The sequence below is a fragment of the Eleutherodactylus coqui genome, unplaced genomic scaffold (assembly GCF_035609145.1).
Source record: "Eleutherodactylus coqui strain aEleCoq1 unplaced genomic scaffold, aEleCoq1.hap1 HAP1_SCAFFOLD_41, whole genome shotgun sequence".
In the NCBI taxonomy this organism is placed as follows: Eukaryota; Metazoa; Chordata; class Amphibia; order Anura; family Eleutherodactylidae; genus Eleutherodactylus; species Eleutherodactylus coqui.
The window spans coordinates 1,113,094-1,123,685 of NW_027101902.1; positions in this window are offsets into that span (position 1 = coordinate 1,113,094).

Genomic DNA, 10,592 nt, shown 5'->3' on the forward strand with positions numbered 1-10,592 from the left:
AGGATCCGTGTCAGGACAGAGCAGAGGGTCCAGAGCTGCTGGAGGGGAGCAGTGTGGACCCAGCGGGAGGGTTAGCCGGGGGACCAGGGGAGGGGAGCTGGAGCAGGTGTTTGGCGGAAGAAGGGGACAGCAGCAGGCTGGTCCGGAGGATTTTATTAATGCCGGTTTTTTGAGTTCCAGCGGGGCGGCTGCGCGCGCAGCGGAGAGGCGGCAGTCGGCGGAGGAATCAGACGGATCGGGCGGGACATGGACGGATCCCAGGATGAGACGCCAGGAAGACGGAGCGGCGGCTGGTGGGCCCACAGCACCTGCGCAGCCCGGTGAGTCTACCACACAAAACACTGTAAATGTTATTGCTAGATCTGTGCCTGTAGGGGGGGGTATAGGTAGTGGTGCGGTCAGTTTTGCTGGTGCGCATGGGGGGGGATAACGATTTGAGGGCACTTATGGGTTGTATGTGGGAATTCCTGCGGAGGCAGGAAATGGGGTCGGTCGGTTTGCCTGGAACGGCGTTTAACACGCCGGGTAGTGTGTCGTCTGGCGGGGAGGGCTTCCCCGCTGGGGCGACTGGGGGAGTCCAGGCAGGGGGAACGGGAGGGCCGGACGTGGGGCCATCGCCGGTGGCTGCATGGAGTACTTCAATGGCAACCCCTTCCAGTAGGGTAAGTACTCTAGGGGTCAGCTCGGGGGGGGCAGATGAAACGGCGTCAGGGGTGACGGTTGCCGTACAAACGGAAAGGGACGGGGAAGCAGTGCGGTTGGACGATAGGGCAAAAGGGGAGGTATACGTGTGTTTCGAGGGCCCGTTGGGAGCACATCTTAAGAAGGAAACGAGGGAGAAGATATGGCGGGACGAATTTGTAGAGATATTCTCCCTCTTGCCTTTGGAGAAATTTAATTTGGACAAAGGCAAAAGGACCGAATACAAGAAGGAGGAGGAAGAAAAACGCAGATGGCGTTTAATTCCTCAAACATTTAATAATTGGTTGCAGGCGTTCGCTATATTGGCCAGCGTAATTGGGGAGAAGGCGCCGGAGAACTGTTCCGGCCTCTTCTGTTATCTAGATTCGATAGGCGAGGCGTATCGGGTTTACGGGGGTCAAACCTGGTTAAGGTACGACGAACAGTTTAGGCAACGTAAGGCGGTGAGGCCGTCAATCCGTTGGGACCAAAAAGATATTGGTCTGTGGCTTCGGGTCATGGCACCTAGTCGATTTGGGCAGCCTTTTCACGGGGGAGCCGGGCCATCAGGCCTGGCTTCAACCTCACAGGGGGGAAACCAGGGGGGTCAGTCAGGGGGTAATAGAGTCGGTTTGTGTTGGCAATTTAATGAGGGCCAATGCAAATTCGGAGCAGGCTGCAGATTTAAGCATGTCTGCTCACACTGCAATGGCGGGTCACAAGGAGCATCAAAATGCTTTAAGAAAGGAAAAGGAAAGGCCGCAGGAGTGGGTGGAAAAAGGGAGGACGCCGGTGAGGCTGGAAGAGATGGTCAGGTTTCTAAATAGGTATCCTGACAGGGAAAAGGCGAAATTGTTGGAAGAAGGTTTTCGGGGGGGGTTTCACATCCCTCCCCCAAAACATGAGATTCCGTTATCAACAAAAAACCTACTCTCGGCCATGAGGAATCCGGAAGTGGTTTCGGAGAAACTGGCAAAAGAAATTAGCTTAGGGCGGATGGCAGGCCCCTTTCAGGAGCCTCCCCTCCGGAACTTCGTAGTGTCTCCCCTGGGAGTAGTACCTAAGAGGGAACCGAATAAGTTTCGGTTAATACACCATCTTTCTTATCCGAAAGGGGCATCAGTGAACGATGGTATAGACCCTGAGCTCTGTTCGGTGGTTTATACATCTTTTGATGCGGCACTAAAATGGGTAAGAAGGTATGGGAGGGGGGCGCTGTTAGCGAAAGCCGACATTGAGTCGGCGTTCCGCCTTTTGCCGGTTTCTCCAGATAGTATTCGCTTACTTGGTTGTTTTTGGGGAGGTAAGTATTTCGCCGATCGGTGTCTGCCCATGGGATGTTCAATCTCATGTGCATACTTCGAAGCCTTCAGCACTTTCTTGGAATGGGTAGTGAAAGACACTGCAAAGCAGCAGTCAGTAATTCACTACCTTGACGATTTTTTGTGTATTGGCCCAGCGGAATCGCCGATGTGTGCGACTCTGCTGGGAACGTTACAGTGGGTGGCGGATCGGTTCGGGGTGCCTTTGGCTCCCGACAAGACAGAGGGCCCTGCAACTTCTCTTCAGTTTTTGGGCATCTGGATTGATACGGAGGCGATGGTATGTCAATTACCGGAAGATAAGTTGCGGGATTTAAAATGCGAGGTAGAAAAGACACGGAAAGTCAAGAAAGTCACGCTGAAGGGGCTTCAGTCATTATTGGGCAAGTTGAATTTCGCTTGCAGAATAATGCCTATGGGGCGAATATTTTGTCGAAGAATGGCATCGGCCACGGCGGGAATTCGAGCCCCGCATCACTACATCAGAGTGGGGAGGAGTTTAAAAGGGGACCTAGCAGTCTGGGCTTCCTTTTTAAACAAATACAATGGGAGGTCCATGATAATCTCGGAAGTGAGTGAGAATGTGGACTACGAGTTGTTTACAGACGCGGCAGGGAGTGCGGGATTTGGGGCATTTTGCCAGGGGCAATGGTGTGTTGGGGAATGGCCAGTCAGATGGCGGGAGGAAGGTTTGACGAAGAATCTGGTATTGTTGGAACTGTTTCCAATAGTGGTGGCCGTGGCGCTTTGGGGCGATCGCCTTCAGAACAAGAAGGTGAGGTTCCATTGTGACAATATGGGGGTGGTGCAGGTGATCAATGCTTTGACCGCCTCATCACCCCCGGTGGTGAATTTGTTGCGCCACCTGGTATTGGAAACATTGAAGATGAATATTTGGATAGTGGCGGTGCACGTGCCGGGGATTGAGAATTCAATCGCGGATGCTCTTTCTCGGTTTCAGTGGGAGCGATTCAGGACCCTGGCCCCTCAGGCGGAGGACCGAGGGAGGACGTGCCCGTCTCATCTTTGGAGTGTGGTAAGAGAGCAGTGGGGCATCTAATCGAGAGGTCACTGGCTCAGGGTACTAGAGCTGCGTATATAGCAGCGTGGCAGGAGTGGGAAGGCTGGGTAGGTCAGCTTGGGATAGGAGAGGCGGAGGAAGATAGAGTGGGGGCGCTGTTAAGTTGGTTGGGTAAGGCAGAGCAGGATAATGTTTCGGTGTCACGAGCGAACAGGTTCATGGCAGGGGTAGCATTTGGGTGTAAGTTAAGGGGGGTGGGGGATATAACGAAGAATTTCCTAGTGAGACAAGCGTTGAAGGGTTTTAGAAAAGGTAAAGGCAGTGTGGACTTACGTAGACCAGTTTCGTTTGAGTTGTTAGAAAAGTTAGGGGGGGTACTGGAAGGCCTCTGCGATACGTTGTTCGAAAGATCGTTATTCAGGTTAGCGTTTTCACTGGCATTTTTTTGGGGCATTTAGGGTGGGGGAGTTGGTGTCCCCTAGTAAATCAGTTGGGGGAGGTTTACAGGGGGGGGGATGTTAGAAAAGTTGATGACCATTTAGAGTTGGTCATACGCCGATCAAAAACAGATCAGGCTGGGCGGGGACATTTGATTAGATTGGGTAGGGTTCACGGGTCAATAATGTGCCCCGTGTCGGCATGGGTTAGCTATACTGAGGTAGCGGGTAAGAGATTAGGCCCTTTATTGCAGCATGAGGGGGGCCAGTTTTTGTCACGCTTCCAGTTTACAGCGATCTTTGGGAAGGCGCTGAGGGAGCTCGGTTTAGATGAGTCGCAATTTGGGACACACTCGTTTAGGGTGGGGGCGGCTACAGAGGCACAGGTGCAAGGTTTGTCGGGCGAGTCGATTAGAAAAATCGGTAGGTGGCAATCTGGGAGATATAAATTGTATGTTCGTCCCCAGTTGCTGTAACAGTGTTAGGGGGGTAGGGGGTATAATGATAATCAAGGGGTGTTGGTCAATTTTGTTTTCTCCTTTTTGTTTCAGGTCCACAATCGGCGCTTGTGTGGATTATGGGCCACTCATATGTTTATTGGGGGGCGGAGAGGGCTAGTGTGAGGCAGGACGGGAGACAGTTGAGGTTTCCTAGGTCAGAGGCGGTCCTGAGATGGATGGGAGTTAGAGGGATGTCGTGGTGCAAAGTGTTGGAGGAGTTTGAGAGGATGGTGGGTTTAGACAGGGCCCCGGACATAGTTGTTATACATGCAGGGGGGAATGATTTGGGGAAAAGGCCCTTCAGGGATCTATCGAGGGATATCAGGTATGATATCCTGAGATTGTTAGCGGCGCATAAGAAGATGGTGGTGGTCTGGTCAGAGATCGTGCCTAGGCAGGTATGGAAGTTTGTGCGGACTGCAAGAGGATTAGACAAAGCGAGAATAAAGCTTAATAGGGAAGTATCTCGCTTTGTGGGAAGGAATGGGGGGGTCGCGGTGCGACACATAGACCTAGAGTCTGGCAGGGGGAATTATTGGAGACAAGATGGGGTGCATTTAAATGAGATAGGTTTGGACTTGTGGTTAGAGGCAGTTCAGGAGGGAGTGGAGCGCGCCTTGTTGTTGTGGAGGGCGGCGCAGGCTTGAGGTTTCAAGCCATGCTGGCTGTGGCGGTTAGGGAGGGGTCCTTGGAGTCAATATAAGAGGGGGTAAGGGGGGAGGCAGGGGTTAGTAGAGTTACCTCCTCCCCCCTCTGGTTAGTTTTAAATTGTAGGTGGGTCTGTCGCCTCTTGTTTGGCAGGGGGTTACCTGCTAAAGTTGTGGTTGTTAATAGCCGGGGTATGGCTAGATAGCCTCGGGGTCGGGAGGTTGGTGACTCGAGGTAAATGGCGAGTCTCCTGAGTCAGGTGATTGGAGACGGGAGGCGTAGTTTGGAAGATAGGGTTTCCCGAGTCAGGATTTTTAGGAGACGGGAGACAGTTACACCTATCTTCCTTGTTTTTTGGGTGAGGCGACAGATAATTTTGTGGGGAACTCCAAGGATCTCTCCATAGTAGTTAGGATCAGGGTTAAAAAAGTGTTATTCAGGATTTATTGTTGTATGTTATAATAAAATTGGCTGCTGTGGCCAAATTTAATCCAAAAAGAAGTTGTCGGTGTTTATTTTAGATAAGCTAGGTTAAAAGGGGTAATGGGGGGGGGTAAGTGGTCACAGCGACGACTCCGTTGTACCTAGTCATGTAGCTTATAGCGGTTTAGAGATTTATTAGAGATCTCCTGTGTGATCGTTGTCCGGGTCTCCTGGACTCATGGTTAGTGTAGGGAATAGCGGTATAACCAGGAGCTTAGAAGTTCGCCCGCTAGCTTCACGTTTTGTCTAAAATGTCAAGTAATACCTGTTCTTTATAATCAGCCTATCTGTTAGTAGTGGTTGCATTTTTGGCTTCTGTATGCAGTGTTTTCTATCTCTGTGTATTCTGTTCCGTCTGTTATATGCCATGCGTGTGTCCTGTTCTGTGGCTCCTAGGATCAGCTATGGCCCAGTTCCGAAGACCGCTGGGCCACCCTCTTATTTGGGCGATGTCTACGCTTAGGTTGGGCCACTGTCGACCCCCCCCCCCCCTTTTAGCACAGGGTCAGTGGCATGGATTCCATGTGAATTTCCTGTGTGCATGTATACTACTAGACTACTAGTCCTTTGGTCACGATGGTGTTGGCAGTCTGCTAAATCTGCCCACACGATCATAACAGTCTGTTCAGAAAGCCACATAGTACTGATTACATTTTGGGTCCCATTTGTGCATACTAACATAACATTAGGGCCACAATGGGTACATTTCTGAAAACAATACAAACAGGGGTATCCATTTTGGGGTGTCAGTGCACATGAAAATGATTTTGGGGGAAAAAATTTTAGAATAGCACATTACCCGAACACATTAAAAAAAAAAAAATCTAAATTGCATTAATTCCTGAAAATGTGGGATCTAAATAATGTGGCGCGCATGCGCAGAAGCCGGCGAGCCCGGCAAATTCAAAATCTCCCTGCACCCGGCTGTCACAGATAGCCGAGTGCAGGGAGATATGACTGGGATAACGGTGATCATATAAAGTTAAAAAGTAAAAAAAAAAAAAAAGTTAAAAGTTTAAAAAGTTAAAGTTTCATCTCCCCTTACGGATCGTATCCGTAAGGGGGATGAAATTACGTACCCAAGGTCCCGGATTTGTTCCCTGGTGGGATGTTGATCCGTGGACCTTACCCCAGCTTCTGCGCATGCGCCCGTCAGCATGATGGCGGACGCATGCGCAAAAGTGAAAGATTGCCCAATAAATGTAACATCTCCCTGCTGCTGGCTACCAAAGGTCGCCAAGAGCCTGGAGATGTCATGGGGAGCCGCGGTATACGGTTACTGGTCACGTGATCGCCGTTATCCAATGCATAATGGCGATCACGTAAAAGTTCTTTAAAAAGTGGCAGTTTCATCTCCCCTCACCGAAGCGATCGGTGAGAGGAGATGAAACATCTTCTCGGAGGCTTCCGCATTTGAATCCAGATGCGATTATCCTCCATGGATCCTGCCAGCTCCTGGGTATGCGCCCGCCGGCAAAATGCCAGACACATTCGCAGGAGCTGGGGAGCCCAGGAAATTTTAAATCTCCTTGCTCCCAGCGACCAATGGTTGCTGCGTGCTTGGAGCAGTGACCGGGGGCCTCGTTGAGCGGTCCCCGGTCACATGATAAAGTAGCAAACTAACATTAGGCCGGTCACACATGACCGGAGAGGAATTACGGGTTCTGCATGCGCTTGATCAACGGTAATCCACGGATCAATCGTATGCATTGGATTACACAATTCCCCCCAATTAGCGGGTCGGAATTGCGTAATCCACTCGCAGAAACCACACACACATATATACACACACACACACAAGGCTCTCACCCTGCAGCTGCTCCTCCTCAGCGATGCTCTCCTTGCTGCAGAGATCATGTTCTCTGCACTCCCCTTCCCTCCTCCGCGGCCGTTGTCAGTCTGCTATCGGCACTCCTCTATTACTGTCTGCATTAGACAGAACAAGCCGAGAGCAGACTGCCTACTGACAGCAGCACGGAGGAGTGAGGGAACTTACTGCATAGGCGGCGGGCCGGATTCGGCCCGCGGGCATTGTTTGACACCTGTGCTCTAGATCATACAAACTTCTAGGCTGTGGGAGTTGCCGTCCTAAATGCGCAGACCGGTGCCAGCGGCCGGCGAGTGACGTTTCTGTGTGGGGCTCTGCGATCCCCGCACAGAAATAGAGCATGCCGCGGTTTGTTTTCCACGTGTGATTTCGCGCGGACAAACCGAGGCCGTCTGCCTAGGATTGCGTTTTCTAACGCAATCCTATAGCAGCTTCCATGGGTGGAAATTCTGCGGGAAATCCGGCAGCGGAATTTCCGCCCGTGTGCACGGGGCCTAGGGCTGCTCTAAGACGTGCATTCAGAAAACACAGCTTAAAATCGTGGGTTTTTTACCTCAATTTTGAGCAGCACTTTTGAACGCATGGTAAAGCGGTTTTAATGCACCCCACAATTGTGATGGGTGGGGAGGTGCGTTAGAAAACGCAAATACAGGACAGATAGCGCTTAAAAATCACCGCTTCCGAGCTCACGTCTGAGTAATCGCATTCAAATCAATGGAAGCAGTATACCGCAATAAAAAGCGGTGTGTGTGTGTGATTTTCATCTAGTGCAGGAAACGCGGTAATAGGGCTAATTCATGTATGGAAATTCGTTTTGCAGCTGTATGCAGCATGATTTAGGTATGGGTACGCGGTGAGAAAGGTAAGGGGGGGCCCTGAGCTGAACTTTTGCACCCGGGCCCTTGAGCCTTTAGGTACGCCCCTGACCCTAAGGGTGTTTCTCACCTCATCTTTCTGCGTTTTATATACAAAAATGACAGGAAAGGGTTGTGACCCGGCGGCCGTCGCAGGGAGAAGATGACCATCGCCACTGTATGCCACGGAAAGGGGTGAACGCGCGTGTGAACTGGCATTTCAAGCGCAACCCGATTACTGTAAACCTTGTTTATGCACAAATACGCTCCACTGCGACAATAGTCTTGGCGTGTACACTCGTCTGCCGAAGCCCTAGGGCCTCTTTCACACGGCGTGCTAAATTTAGCAGAAAAGCGGTCGCAGAAACCGCAATGATTTTTACGTGCATTTGCGCTCCCGATATTCCATTAGAGTCTAAGGGGCTAAGCAAATTCGCTCTCATATGCATAAAATTGCGCCGAGGGCTCCTTCACACGAATGTACTTTAGTCCCCTTATAGTTCTGATCCCAGGAATGCACAAAAATAAAGACTGAAAAACTGGTTGCTCATTAGTGCTTAAACCAGGTCAGTCATGAAGGAGTTAACTGCGGGCATTCACTGCTGGTCAGTGAGGTTACAGATGGAGGGTTGTTAGGTGAATTGCATGTAAATCTGCAATAGTTTGGGGGACTCCCAGCAGACAGAGGGGTTCTCCTCCAGCAAGCAGGCAGCACATGGTTAACTACCTAAGCCGGGTGCGGGTGAATGCAACGCTTGTATGAAAGAGGCCTAAAGCTGCGGGGGGGGGTTTCTCCCCCCTTCCCCCATGCACAGATATACGTTGTCCTCGTGTGCAGGGGGGGGGGGATGGAAGAGCCAGGAGCAGGAACTGAGCTCCCGCCCCCCCCTCTCTGCCTCCTCTCCGCCCCTCTGCACTATTTGCAATGGGGAGAGGTGGGGCAGGGGCGGGGCTAATTCTCGGAACTTAGCCCCGCCCTGCCTCTTCCCATTGCAAATAGTGCAGAGGGGCGGAGAGGGGGACGGGAGCTCAGTTCCTTCTCCTGGCTCTTCCATCCTCCCCCCCCCCCCCCCCCTGCACATTACATAGAGAACGCCCACAAGTGACCCCATTTTGAAAACTAGACCCCAGAACAAATTTATCTAGGGGTGTACTGCACATTTTGACCCCACAGCTTTTAAATGAATTCAAGCAAAGCAAAAGGAAAAAAATTGTGATTTTCGTTTTTTGGCAATTTTGTCATTTTAAAAACAGCATTTTTGTACAGCACACACATGAATTAAGATTTGCACCCCAAAATAGATACCCCTGTTTGTCCAGTGTTCAGAGACATACCCATTGTGGCCCTAATCTTATGTCTGGATGCACAAAGGGGCCCAAAATGTAAGGAGTAGTCGGTGGCTTTCAGAACTGAAATTTAGCATGAAGGGGATTTCGGCCCCATAGCACACTTGTAGAGCCCTTGAGCGGCCAAAACGACAGAGAACCCCTACAAATGACCCCATTTTGAAAACTAGACCCCTTAACGAATTCATCTAGTGGTGTACTGCGTATTTTTACCGCACAATTTTTGAATAAATCTAAGCAGTAGGAAAAATTTCAATTTTCATTATTTTGGCAGTTGTATCAATTTAATCGGACGTAAAAACACTATGGGCTGGTCGTTAAGGGGTTAAACCATCGGATGGTTGGCTCTGAGCCAGTCATATATGTATCTCATGGGCTAGAGATGTACCTTGAAGCTTCTAGGGCCCTAACAGGGCTTTCCCCACCATGTGCCATTTATAATACTAGTGTGGCAGGAGAGTGACTGCCACCTCTGTACACCTTATTTCTCTATCAAGGAGTACAGTCATTGCCTCTAGGGAGTACTTAGTCTGTCCTGGTATTGTGATGAAGGTAGGTACAACACATAGTGCCATGATAACCTTTGCTGAATTTTTAAGTAATTTATTTGAGAAGGGAATACTTGGCCAAGGAATGTTGGAAAACCCTATTCTAGATGCTCATGGTCTGCTTGTATCTTGTGCGCACTCTTCTCTGAACACACACCCTTAGGGCTAATTCACATGGACATATGTCTCCCAATGTGAAAAATACATGCGTAGTAAGCAGTGCTAAAAGCCCACTGATTTGTCTAGGGCTTCTCACACCAGCGTTTTTTATTCACGTCTGTGGAAAAAAAATTGCACCGTGTCCTATTTTGGTGCGGAATATGCACCTTATCTAGTTTTTGGGGATTTAACAGGCGTAGTAAATGTGCATATGAAAAATACGTGGGACACATACTCCCGTCTGAGTGAGCCCTTAATCTATGGGGGTTTGCCTTTGTTTCCGCAGGAGAAATCAGCTTGTCCAGGCCTGTCTGTTTCCTTCGGGGATGCTAGGATATTCTAGGATATATATATATTTATGCATATGCATATAGTCGCTTATAAATTATATTGGAAAATTTTAATTTTTGATTATACAAGGTATTACTTTTATTTGCTGAGATTGAAATACCCTTCTAAGCCTTCAGTCACAGATGTAAAAGAATTTGGCGGAAATAACAGTGACAACGAACATAGTGGCGGACATAATAGGTAACGCCACCACCACAGCGGGGAAAATATCTATATTATACTATCACATACAGGACACGATCAATACATGCAACCCGATACCAACAAAAGCAAAATGGTGGATCATGTGAGCGGGAACCGCATACAGCGGCTCCCGGTGACAGCTCCCTGCTCTCGGCTACTCATTCTAGTCGAGAGCAGGGAATTTTTAAATTTCCCGGGCCTCCCGGCTCTCTGTGCATGCGCGTGACGTA